This window comes from Papio anubis, chromosome 16, assembly GCF_008728515.1.
Source record: "Papio anubis isolate 15944 chromosome 16, Panubis1.0, whole genome shotgun sequence".
Taxonomy (NCBI): domain Eukaryota; kingdom Metazoa; phylum Chordata; class Mammalia; order Primates; family Cercopithecidae; genus Papio; species Papio anubis.
The window spans coordinates 63,254,088-63,266,562 of record NC_044991.1 but is presented as its reverse complement, the minus strand read 5'-3'; the positions used below and the strand labels follow the sequence as shown (position 1 = coordinate 63,266,562).

Here is a 12,475-nt window from a genome sequence, read left to right as displayed (position 1 = left end):
AAAAAACCACAGCTCTAGACTAGAGTATACTGGTGGGGAGATAAGTACTGAGGACGGTGGACAGGATCTCTGGGGACTAGAAGGGTGGATTCCTGAACCTGGGTAACAACGAGACAAACTCTAGCAATCTGAGAAAGGGAAGGGTCATCAAAGCCCCAAAATCTAGCCCACTAGCTGCCTAGCCAGGAAAACCAAGGCTTAGGGAGTTTAGTCTCTTTCACGTAAAGAAGCTTAATAAAAAGTGTTGGGTGAAGAGATAAACACATGAAGGGGTTGGCTACAGTCAAAAGAAGATCCCAGGCTGGGCGTAGCAGCTCATGCCTGTAATCCCAACACTTTGGGAGGCGGAGGCAGGCAGATCCCTTGAGGTCAGGAGTTTGAGACCAGCCTGACCAACATGGTGAAACCCTGTCTCTACTAAAAACACAAAAATTAGCCGGGCATGGTGATGGGCGCCTATAATCCCAGCTACTCAGGAGGCTGAGGAAGAAGAATTGCTTGAACTCAGGAGAAGGAGGTTGAAGTGAGCCGAGATCATGCCATTGCACTTCAGCCTAGGCGACAAGAAAAAAAAATTAGCTGGGCATCGTGGCTCATGCCTGTAGTCTCAGCTATTAAGGAGACTGAGGCGGGAAAATCAGTTGAACCCAGGAGGCGGAGGCTGCAGTTTGCTGAGATTGTGACACTGCCTGCACTCCAGCCTGGGTGACAGAACAAGGCAAAAGATCTCTGGCCCAGACTCCAGAGCTCATGAACTCCAGGCCAGCTTTTCCCATGTCCTGGGATTCTGGGATTCAAGGAGGGGACAGCAAGCTCAGCTTTCCCCAGCCTCTGCTGCCTTTGGCAGGGAAACATTTTTAAGAATTGCAGAAATCTACTGCTGGCTTCCAGTCCTATCACCCATCCACCTTCCTCCCTTTTACACTCCCAGCTCCCTCCCTTTCCACTCTGAATCCTGTGTCCTGTATCCTGGCAAGTCAAGCAGCAAAGGGGGAGGTGACATTACCCAGAAGAACTGGAACTAATGGAAGAATTCTTGCATTTGGATATCCTTCTCTCTGAACAATTTCTTCCTCCTATAAGACTTTACTTTTCTCTACCCTTGTATCACAGTCAAAATCCAACCTACCTACATTTCAGTACCTGTGTCTGAAACCCACAAAGCCGCAGACTAAATTCCCAAACTTCCTTTTCACACAGTTTTTCAAAAATAGCGTGGCCCTGGACAGAATGTTTCTGTCCTATTCCAGTTGGCAGCAAAATGCCACTTCTCTGCAAACCCACATGCACAGACTAATATACAAACAACTACACATACATAAAAACAAATATACCAGAACTTATAAAAACACACACACATATACATCATGAGATACACATTCACTGTTCACTATATACCCAAATATACAAGAAGTACACAGGGAGGACACATGCACACAGACTATAGATCTAGAAATGCCTGCACGCACCAGTACTTGAAGAAAGGGGTACGGACATACCCAGAGACATCTCTTTCAAAGTAGAGAGGTCTCCTGAGGAGGGATTCCTTGGAGTGAGGAGCTAGCCCTTTAAGAGAGTGATTCTCCCTCCTAGTCCTTTCAGGGCACCTGAGCTTCTACCCACCTACCTTCCCACCCACCCAGAGCCCTGCACGGGTGAGACTGGGCGCACAAGCTAGGTCTGGTGGGGGACTAGGGGGAGGCCAGAGGGGACAGGTCCCCTGGCCACAACAGGAAATGAATCACTGAACCGGCTGGTCACCAGTTTGGAAACTGCTGTTGCTACCACCACCACCCCGCACCCGCACCCACACCCATATCCACACACGAGCGCGCGCCCACGCATACACATACACACACGCACACACGCACACACGCACACGGGCTTCAAGCAGGACACGCCCTCCGCTCCAGCTCAGGTCAGAACGCAGGCTTCGCTGTTAGCCCAGTTACCCCGGCCCCCGGGGTGTGGCCGCCCACCTGCCAGCAGGGAGTCTCCGCCCGACGGGGAAGGGACACCCCCGCCGCCGCCACCCACCGCCCGGGCCAGGTGCCCAGCTCCCAGCGACGGCAGCGCCTGGACCGCCGCCCCCACCCCTTCCTCCCGGCAGTGCGAAGACAAAGCCGCGCACACGCACACGGGGGGCTACACGGGGCTACGCGGGCGCATACCCGCCCTCACACGCGCACACACGGGTGTCACACTGGCGCGCACACAGCGACACACACACACACACACACCCGCCACAGGCTCCAGCCACAAGCGAAGCCACTGGCACACGCCCTCACCCAGAGGTGTACACACTGCTACACATTCGGACACACCCTCTCACAGACACATTCATCGACAGACACACGCAGACACACGCACCCTCACCCAGATACGCACGCACCACTCAGTCCAGACGCGCGAAGACACGCAAGACACACACCCTCACACACGCACACACAGATGCACACACGCACGCGCGCGCACACCCAGCAGCCGCTCGCACGGATCCACGGGCACACGCGCGCTCACACCTAACACACACCCAGAGACTGGAGCCCCGACACACAAACCCGCGCCAGTCCCGACACGCACGAACCGAAGCCCGCGGGTCCCGGAGCCGGCCCGCCGGCCTGTCAGTGCCCGAAGATCGGGGATCGAGCCCGCCGCCCTTGGCGGCCACCCCACACGCACACGAGGGACCCGACGCGTCGGGGTCCCCGAGACGCGGAGGGGGACGGCGGGCACGGCTAACCTGGCGGCGGCGGCGCAGCTTCCGGGCTCTGTCTGGCTGGCGGTTCTGGAGTCCGGCGGGTGCCCCGGCGGGCTCCGAGGCGCGCTAGAGCTGCGCAGAAATGCCCCGCTCGCTCGCGCGCTCGCTCCTGCTCTCCCTCCCACGGCGCTCAGCCCCCTCCTCGCCCGCCCCCCACACCTCCTCTCCCTGCTCCGCCCCGCCCCGGCCGGCTCCCCCGAAGGAGGCGGCGGCGATCCCGGCCCCCGAAGCAGCAGCGGGCGGGCGAGCGAAAGAGCAAGCAGCGGCGGCGAGCAGCCAACACCAGGGGAGCGCCGGAGCCGCCGGAGCTGTGGCCGCGCGCCGGTCCCGGGGAGGGCAGCAGAGGAAGGGGCTGAGCCTCGCGAACCCTCCCGGCGCTGGGGGCTCGCCGCCGGCTTCCCCACGTGGGCCCGGCGTGAACCTGAGCCGCGGCGGGGCTCAGAGGCCCGGCGAAGAAGAGGAGCAGACCCCACCCGGGGCCCCCACCTCCTCCCGGGTTCCCGCCAGCGCCGACCTCCGTTTTCACTGGCTTAGACTTCTCGGCTGTGTGCCTGGTGCCCCGGAGTAACCCCGCGGCCCCGCGCCCAGCTAGCCGACCTCGTCTACCTCCAACCGGGACCTGGCCCACGCCCACCCTCCTCCACGCCGCGCTCCCATTGTTCCCGCGGCCAGGGCTCGCGGAGGATCGCCCAGCGCGTTCTAGCCCCTCGCAGGTGGCAACCTCTGGACTCTCTGGGGGCTCTCCAAGGGCCGAGTCCCTGGCTCTGGGATCCCGATGCCCATCCTCCACAAGCCCAAACACCCCCAAAGTATGGGCTTTTCTAAATTAGCGTTATAACCACCACAGCCCTTATAGGCACTCCTTTAGGTACTGCTTGGAGTACACACCGAGGCTAGGAGAGAGGAGGAACTAACTCGTGTTCAGCGAGCCCAAGATAGCATCTGGAAGAAGATGAGGCAGGGATAAAGTGTCTGCCTTCTGCAGATAAAGAGAGGAATTCCTGCCCTAAGGCTCCTGGGGCAGGGCCAGGCCCTCCAGAAGTGCCCGGAATAATGAGCCTGGGCCTCCTTTGTTAGATGCTAAAGGAAGAAACAGAAGGAAGAAGCAAATGTCACTCACTTGCCAGGGTTTTACTGGAAGTCAGGACATATGCAAAGGCCTACTAAGTAGCTTTCACCTACTTGTCTCACTTACGTGGCAGCTGGGATTATCCCATTTTGCAGAACAGGAGCCTATCCTAGGTCTCCCCTCCAGGCAGCACAGAGCCAAGATGAAGCCCAGCAATTCTGGTTCTTCACTGTGGTCCATGCCTCAAGTATAGGATACTAAGAGCAGGTGCAAAGTGAGCAACAGAGAACATAAGAAAGCAGGAAGGAAAGGCAGCGTTTGGGCCTCCAAGGACTTACACAAACTAAGGGAGGGCACCACTAAGGGAACTGAGGCCCCAAAGCAGAACTGAACATGGCTTGTCCAGGAAGGAAGATTATGATTAACAATAAGAACTGATAATAACTCACTTTTTAGGAACACTTACTGTATTTATTGTTCTAACAGCTTTATTTGCATTAACTCATTTAATTCTCGCAATAACATTAGAGGTTATTCTTATTCCCACATTACGCATGCTGAAACAGAAACACAAAAGACATCACATAGCTTCTAAAGTGTCAGAGCCAGGATCCAAACTTGGAAAGCTGACTCCCAAGCTTCCGGGTTTTTTTTGTTTTGTTTTGTTTTGTTTGTTTTTCTTTTTGAGACAGACTTTCACTCTGTCACCCAGACTGTAGTGCAGTGGTACAATCTTGGCTCACTGTAACCTCTACCTCCTGGGTTCGAGTGATTCTCCTGCCTCAGCCTCCCGAGTAGCTGGGATTACAGGCGTATACCACCACGTCCAGCTAATTTTTGTATTTTTAGTACAGACAGGGTTTCACCATGTTGGTCAGGCTGGTCTCAAACTCCTGGACTCAAGTGATCCGCCCACCTCGGCCTCCCAAAGTGCTGGGATTACAGGTGTGAGCCACTGTGCCCAGCCCCAAGCTTCCACTTTTAACAACCACAAAACAGAAGAAGCAGCCTTGAATGGGAGGCAAAGACATTTGAACTACTAGAGCACCCAACTCAGCAGGACTCTTCTTTTTTTTTTTTTTTGATGTCTTCCGTGTTCCTTGTAGGTACCTGGTACCCAGCACAATACCTAGGATATAGGTCTAATTTGTTAAATGACTGCACAACTGCCATATGGGGCTGGAGAGCAGGGTGCCACATAGCGGACTCGGTTGCAAGCCTCTCTGTTCTGCTGGGGATTTTTATCAGTTAGTTTTAGATGAAGCAGAGGAAGGTATGAAACATTGATCAAATCTACTGTTGTCATGAGGTTGGGAGGGAAAGTGAACACTCCGGAAACCAGAATCAGTTTCTTAAAGCTCTCAGCAGCCTTGGAGGCCAAGCTGGAACTCTCAAGATGACATGCCTCAAAGTAAGTATAAACTCCTGCACTTAGGTCCAAACCAGAGCAGTCCCACAGAACTTTCCATGATGATGGAAATATCCTGAATCTTTGCTGTCTGATATGGTGGCTACTAGCCCTCTGTGGCTATTGAGCACTTGAAGTGTGGTTAGTCCAACTGAGGAAATGCAAAATAATAATTTTATTTAAGTAATTTAAATTTGAAAGGCCACAATGGCTGCCATATTGGACAGTGCCCTTTCAAATGAGCAAGTGCCCCAAATACAGTGTAGAAAGAATCTAGATCAAGGGTAGTTACAGTGAAAGTGATTTAAAGGTTTTAGTTGACCTCAAGCTCAACAATGCAATGTGCTGCCAAAAAGAAAGAAAAAAAGGGAGAAAAGGAGTAAGGAAGAGAGAAAGGGAGGGAGGGAGGAGGGAACAAAGAGAAGAAAGAAAGAGAAAGGGAAGAAAGGAAGGAGGAGAAAGTGAATATGAATATTGTATCAACGGAAACCAGAGTTGAGGCCGGGCGTACTGGCTCATGCCCATAATCCCAGCACTTTGGAAGACCGAGGTGGGTGGATCATGAGATCAGGAGCTCGAGACCAGCCTGGCCAACATGGTGAAACCCTGTCTCTACTAAAGATACAAAAAAAAAAAAAAATTAGCCGAGTGTGGTGGCACGTGCCTGTAATCACAGCTATTCAGGAGGCTGAGGCAGGAGAATTGCTTGAACCCGGGAGGTGGAGGTTGCAGTGAGCCAAGATCGCGCCATTGCCGTGCCATTGCATTCCAGCCTGGGCAACAGGGTGAGACTCCGTCTCAAAAAAAAAAAACAAAAAACAATATTAGCCAGGCATGGTGGCACACTCCTATAATCCCAGCTACTTGGGAGGGAGGAGAATCCCTTGACTCTGGGAGGCGGAGGTTGCAGTGAGCCGAAATCACACCATTGCACTCCAGCATGAGTGACAACAGTGGGACCCCATCTCAAAAAAACAAAAAAAAAAGAAAAAAGAAAAAAAGAAACCAGAGTTGGGCGAGCTCTGTCCTAAATGGATCACAGCTGGACCACCGAGCTCATTTGTGAGCCCCATATTCTCAGGAGGACTGGAGCATGTCTACAGGAGACCGGAACATAGAGGACCTGGACGCCATGCTGTATGATGAATGATTTAAATAGCTTGGAGAAGGGTAAAAGCACAGGGGAGACGTGGTGACTATCTCCACACCTCTGAAGGGCTATCATATAGAAAGGGGATTTGATTTGTTTCTTTTCGTTTAGATCTAATAAACAAAACAAAAAATTCTGCATTAGCAAACTCCTAGGCCACCCTCTCTGAGGGAAGGATCCATATCAAATTTACATGCTGCTCTTCTCAGCACCTAGTCCATCCAGGACCTGGTTCATATGAAACAGTGACTACAGATTTGCTGCTGGAATGGATATGAAAGAATTCCACTGGCCAGGTGCTGTGGCTCACGCCTGTAATCCCAACACTTTGGAAGGCCAAGCAGGTGGATCATCTGAGGTCAGGAGTTCAAGATCAGCCTTGCCAACGTGGTGAAACCCCATCTCTACTAAAATACAAAATTAGCTGGGTGTGGTGGCACATGCCTGTAATCCCAGCTATTTGGGAGGTTGAGTGTCTTGAACAATCAGTGAGCTGAGATCACATCACTGCACTCCAGCCTGGGCAACAAGAGTGAAACTCTGTCTTTAAAAAAAAAAAAAAAGGGCTGAGTGTGATGGCTCACACCTGTAATCCCAGCACTTTGGGAGGCCGAGGTGGGCAGATCACCTGAGGCCAGGAGTTTGAGACCAGCCTGGCCAACATGGTGAAACCATGTCTCTACTAAAAATATAAAAAAATTAGCCAGGCTTGGTGGCTTATGCCTATAGTCCCAGCTACTTGGGAGGCTGAGACATAAGAATTGCTTGACCCTGGGAGGTAGAGGTTGCAGTGAGCTGAGATTGCACCACTGCACTCTAGCCTGGACAACAGAGTGATGAGACTCAGTCTCAAAAAAAAGAGAGAGAGAGAGAGAATTCCATCAGCTCCAGTGTGGGGGATATCCAGGAAGACAATTTCAGCTTACTATAAAGAACTCCCTAACAGCTGGAGCTACCCAAGAATGGAATGGACCACCTTGGGAGTGATGAACTCCTTGTCAATACATATATTCAAGGAAAGATTAAGTCTTCATTGGGAAACTGAACTGGATCCTGGTGACCTCTCAAGTTGAAAAAATGGGCAAGTTCTATTAGGAAGGGAAAGACAAGATCAAAGCTGTGCTTCCAGACAATTATGTGACTGTATGTATAGAAGAAATGGGTGGGGAGGGATCAGAGGCAGGCAGGACCAGTAGGAACCACTGTAGTGGCCCAGGAGATAAGATAATAGACTGGGAGGCCATGGGAATGGAAAGCCAACGCAAATGTGACTTGAAAGAGGCACTGGCACTAGGTTGGTAGTCAGGAGCTGCAGGTTCTAGTCCTGCCCCTGCTATTAACCTATTGTGTAGTCTGAGGGAAATCCCAGCCCTTGAGTAGATAGATCCCTTCCTTTATTCAAATTTCAGAGTTCCCATCTGTAAAATGCAGAATGATCTGCAATATCCTTCCTAACTCTGGATGCTGTGAATAGGAGAGAGATAACAAAGGATAACTGGGATAATGTATTAGAAAACCTTCGTACACTTCAAAGTAACAGTATCATTAGTACAGGTACCATTGTTATTATTATGTCAAAGCAGCCTCACCAGGACGTGGTGACTGGACTTGTAGGAGGGGATGGGACAGAGTCAAGTGGCCTGCATCTGTGGGTGGACAAGAGATGAGGATCTCTGATCTTTTGGGAAGGTCAGCTAACCACTCTATCCCTCCCCGAAGATCTGTGAAGACAAACAGTATTCTGTGCCCTGTCACCTCATTAACTGCTTCCTCATTCCTTTGAGCCACACCTTATACTTGGCTAAAAGAAGCAACCAATTCTAAGAAAAGTTAGCCTCTGTACTCCCTCCTTTCAATGTTCATAGATGGTCCTTGTCTGGGCCTTTCCCTAAATAGTAATAAGTATTATCATCTCATATAGGAATAGCCAACATTATTGAGTACTTAGTATATGCTATGAAAGTTACTTACATAATTTTCTCACCCTGGGAGGTAGCTGTAATGGCTCATGGGGATCTATAACTTTCTCATCACATAGCTTATGAGAAGGATTCCAGTACAAGTCTGTGTGATTTCAGGCTGCATTCTTAAAGATTTTTTTTTTTTTTTTTGAGATGGAGTCTTGCTCCATTGCCCTGGCTGGAGTACAGTAGCACTATCTTTGCTCACTGCAACCTCCACCTCCTGGGTTCGAGCGATTCTCATGTCTCAGCCTCCTGAATAGCTGCGATTACAGGTGGCTACCACCATGCCTGGCTAATTTTTGTATTTTTAGTAGAGATGAGGTTTCACCGTGTTGGCCAGGCTGGTCTCGAACTCTTAATCTCAGGTGATCTGCTACAGGCATGAGCCACCCCGCCCAGCATCGTAAAGATTTTTACGATGTCTTTTTGCAGCAACTTAAGGAAGACAGCAAGATCAGTGTTGTTGCCACTTTATAGCTGGGGAAACTGAAGCTCAGAGAAGGTAAATTCAATCACTTGGACAAATTAGTAAAGTCTTCCATGGTGCAGTTTGGTGCTCTTTCTACTTCTCAGAGCTTCCTCCTCTGCACCTTCCAGGGCCTCCCCAGTCCTCCTAGAAGTGATGAGTAGAGACTTGCCCAGACTGTTTCAGGGAAGGACTTACACTTGTCCTTCTCCTGGGGAAGGGAAAGGTTCCTGAAAGGTGAAAGTTAATTTCCACCTCCCCCCCCACCCACCAACTCACACACCCTAGCCCAGGACCTTGCGGTGACGGCGCTGAAGGCTTACAGAGTGAGTCATGTGGGGCTGACCTGTGAGAGTCACCCAAGCACAAGGTGCTAAGCTTAGTTTACAGGGGCGGAAAAGTAGGCCAAGTGTTCTCCTCCTCAGGAGCGCAGTCCAGTTGCAGCTTGTGCTCCTCACTCCTTTCATCCCAAAATACTGCAAACATTTGGGAACATTGTGCAAGGGCCTTAGAGCAGAGGGAACACATGACAAGTAAGAGTGAATCCAAGGAGTTGAGATTAGAGTGGAGTCTTAAAGAGTGAATTCAGCACACAAATTACGTAGAAGGGCCCTCCAGGCTGCAGGAATGCCCTAAAGCTTAAATATATTTGGATTCCATCTAACAGGCAGTAGGGAGTCATGGAGTTCACTATGGCTTTGGAGACAGACTGTCTGAGTTTGAACCCTGCCTCTGTCCCTTCCCAGTGGTTTGATCTTGGGAAAGTTACTCAACCCTTGTGGTTGACGTATTATTTTTCTCCATTATTTGCCCTTCCCTTGGCCAGTAAGAGAATTATCCATCCTAGCCAGTTGCCATGCGACTTGTGTACCTTCCAGAGGAAGGAGTGCACTTCCCCAGCCCATTGTCAAGCTTAACCACAAGACTTCCTTTGGCCAGTGAAATGTGAGCTAGAGAGATATACGCCAGTTCGAAGCAGAAACCTGGAGTGCCATTGCATGTTTGAGTCTAAAATCTTACTTTTTTATCTCTGCCACTGGAAATGTTGTGTCTTGGATAGGGCCTGTGCCTTCAGTCTGGACCCTGGAATGAAAAGACACAGAGCAAAGCTGCAGTCAATCTACAGTTGTGATGTGTAATGTGATGAAGAAAGCAATTGGCTTTTTGTAAGTCACTGAGAGTTTGGGGTTGTTTGTTACCACGTCATACTTAGCAAATGCTGACTGACACACCCCTCAACAGTAGGTGATTTTAGCAGCAGCTACCTCATGGCACTGTTGTGAGGATTAAATAAGATTATCTCATGAAAAATGTATCACCATTTCATCAGAGATTTACATTATAAAATGACCACTCTGCCCACACATAAATGGACACTTGACAAACAACAGAAATAGAATTTACAAAAGAGTAGCAAAAGATGATGCTGGCTGGGCGCGGTGGCTGACGCCTGTAATCCCAGCACTTTGGGAGGCCGAGGCGGGCGGATCACGAGGTCAGGAGATCGAGACCATCCTGGCTAACACGGTGAAACCCTGTCTCTACTAAAAAATACAAAAATCTAGTCAGGTGAGGTGGCGGGCGCCTGTAGTCCCAGCTACTCGGGAGGCTGAGGCAGGGAATGGCGGGAACCCGGGAGGCAGAGCTTGCAGTGAACCGAGATCGCGCCACTGCACTCCAGCCTGGGCGGTAGAGCAAGACTCCGTCTCAAAAAAAAAACCAAAAAAACAAAAGATGATGCTATATAGTGGGCTGAATAGTGTACCCCCCAAAATTCATGTCCCCTCAGAACCTCAGAATATTAACTTATTTGGAAATGGGATCTTTCCAGATGTAATTAGTTCAGGATTTCAATAATAACTCATCCTGGATTTAGGGTGGGCCCTAAATCCAATGACTGGTGTCCTTATAAGAAGAGGAGAAGACACCGGGAGACACAGAAAATAAGACAATGTGAAGATGGAGAGAAAGATTAGTGATGTGTCCACAAGCCAAGGAATGCCAAGGATTGCTGGCAACCACCAAGGCTAAGAGAGAGGCATGGGAGGTTTCCTCCCTCAGAATCTTCAGAAGGAACCAGTGCTGCTGACACCTTAATTTCAGACTTCTGGCCTTCTGAACTGTGAGAAAATAAATTGCTGTTGTTTTAAGCCACCCAGCTTGTGGTAATTTGTTATGACAGTCTTGGGAAACTAATACAGATGGATTGTTTAAAAATAACACTGAGGCCGGGCGCGGTGGCTCAAGCCTGTAATCCCAGCACTTTGGGAGGCTGAGATGGGCGGATCACGAGGTCAGGAGATCGAGACCATCCTGGCTAACACGGTGAAACCCCGTCTCTACTAAGAAATACAAAAAATAGCCGGGCGAGGTGGCGGGCGCCTGTAGTCCCAGCTACTCGGGAGGCTGAGGCCGGAGAATGGCGTGAACCCGGGAGGCGGAGCTTGCAGTGAGCTGAGATCCGGCCACTTCACTCCAGCCTGGGCTACAGAGCGAGACTCTGTCTCAAAAAAAAAAAAAAAAAAAATAACACTGAACAACTGGTTAATCATTTGGGGAAAAAAATAAAATGGCTTCCTACCTTGTAGCATACATGAAAATAGCCCCCAGTTAGATTAAAGACCTGAATTTGAAAAGCAAAACTTTACGATCTTTAGAAACTAAAGAAAATCATCTTCAGGACCTGAGGGTAAGGAAATAGTTCCTTAACAAGATGCAAAACATCACAAATTGTATTACTCTGAGTGCTCCAGAAAAACAGAAGTATTACTGGAAAGGGGTCCGGATCCAGACCCCAAGAGAGGGTTCTTGGATGTTATGCCAGAAAGAATTCAGGGCAAGTCCATAGGGTAAAGTGAAAGCAAGTTGTGTTTTTGTTTGTTTTCGGGGTGGGGGTGGAGGCATAGAGTCTCTGTCGCCCAGGCTGGAGTGCAGTGGCGGGATCTCAGCTCACTGCAATCTCCGCCTCCCAGGCTCAAGCAATTCTCCCGCCTTAGCCTCCCAAGTAGCTGGGATTACAGGCACCCACCACCATGCCTGGCTAATTTTTGAATTTTTAGTAGAGACAGGGTTTCACCATGTTGGCCAGGCTGGTCTTGAACTCCTGACCTCAGGTCACCCGCCTCGGCTTCCCAAAGTGTTGGGATTACAGGCATAAGCCACCATGCCCAGGAAAACAAGTTTATTGAGAAAGTAGAGGAATAAAAGAATAGCTACTCCTTAGACAGAGCAACCCCCAGGGCTGCTGGTTGCCCATTTTTATGGTTATTTCTTGATTATATGCTAAACAAGGGGTCGTTTATTCATGCCTCCCCTTTTAGATCATATAGGGTAACTTCCTGACATTACTATGGCATTTGTAAACTGTCATGGTGCTGGTGGGAGTGTAGCAGTGAGGATGACCAGAGGTCACTCTTGTTGCTGTCTTGGTTTTGGTGGGTTTTAGCTGGCTTCTTTACTGCAAACCTGTTTTATCAGCAAGGTCTTTATGACCTGCGTCTTGTGCCTTCCTATCTCATCCTGTAACTTAGAATGCCTAACCAGCTAGGAATGCAGCCTAGCAGGTCTTAGCCTTATTTTACCTAGCACCTACTCAAGATGGAGTTGCTCTGGTTCAAATGCTTCTGACAGAACCAACAGAATAGAGAGAGATTATTA

The 12,475-nt window shown here is 49.9% G+C and overlaps 1 protein-coding gene across 6 annotated transcripts in view; it reads right to left on the bottom strand.

Moving 5' to 3' along the window:
- Positions 1-12,475, bottom strand: part of EPB41L1 (erythrocyte membrane protein band 4.1 like 1) — a 164,808-nt gene that overhangs the window by 135,981 nt on the left and 16,352 nt on the right. For 4 of the 6 annotated variants that reach the window (XM_021921095.2, XM_021921096.2, XM_031656722.1 and 1 more), the window contains exon 6: positions 9,839-9,901. The gene's annotated coding sequence lies outside the window, so the exon portion shown is untranslated. Of the gene's footprint in view, positions 1-2,743; positions 2,874-9,838; positions 9,902-12,475 lie in introns of those variants that run through there. The other 2 variants (XM_009216189.3, XM_031656717.1) reach the window with 2 other exon arrangements.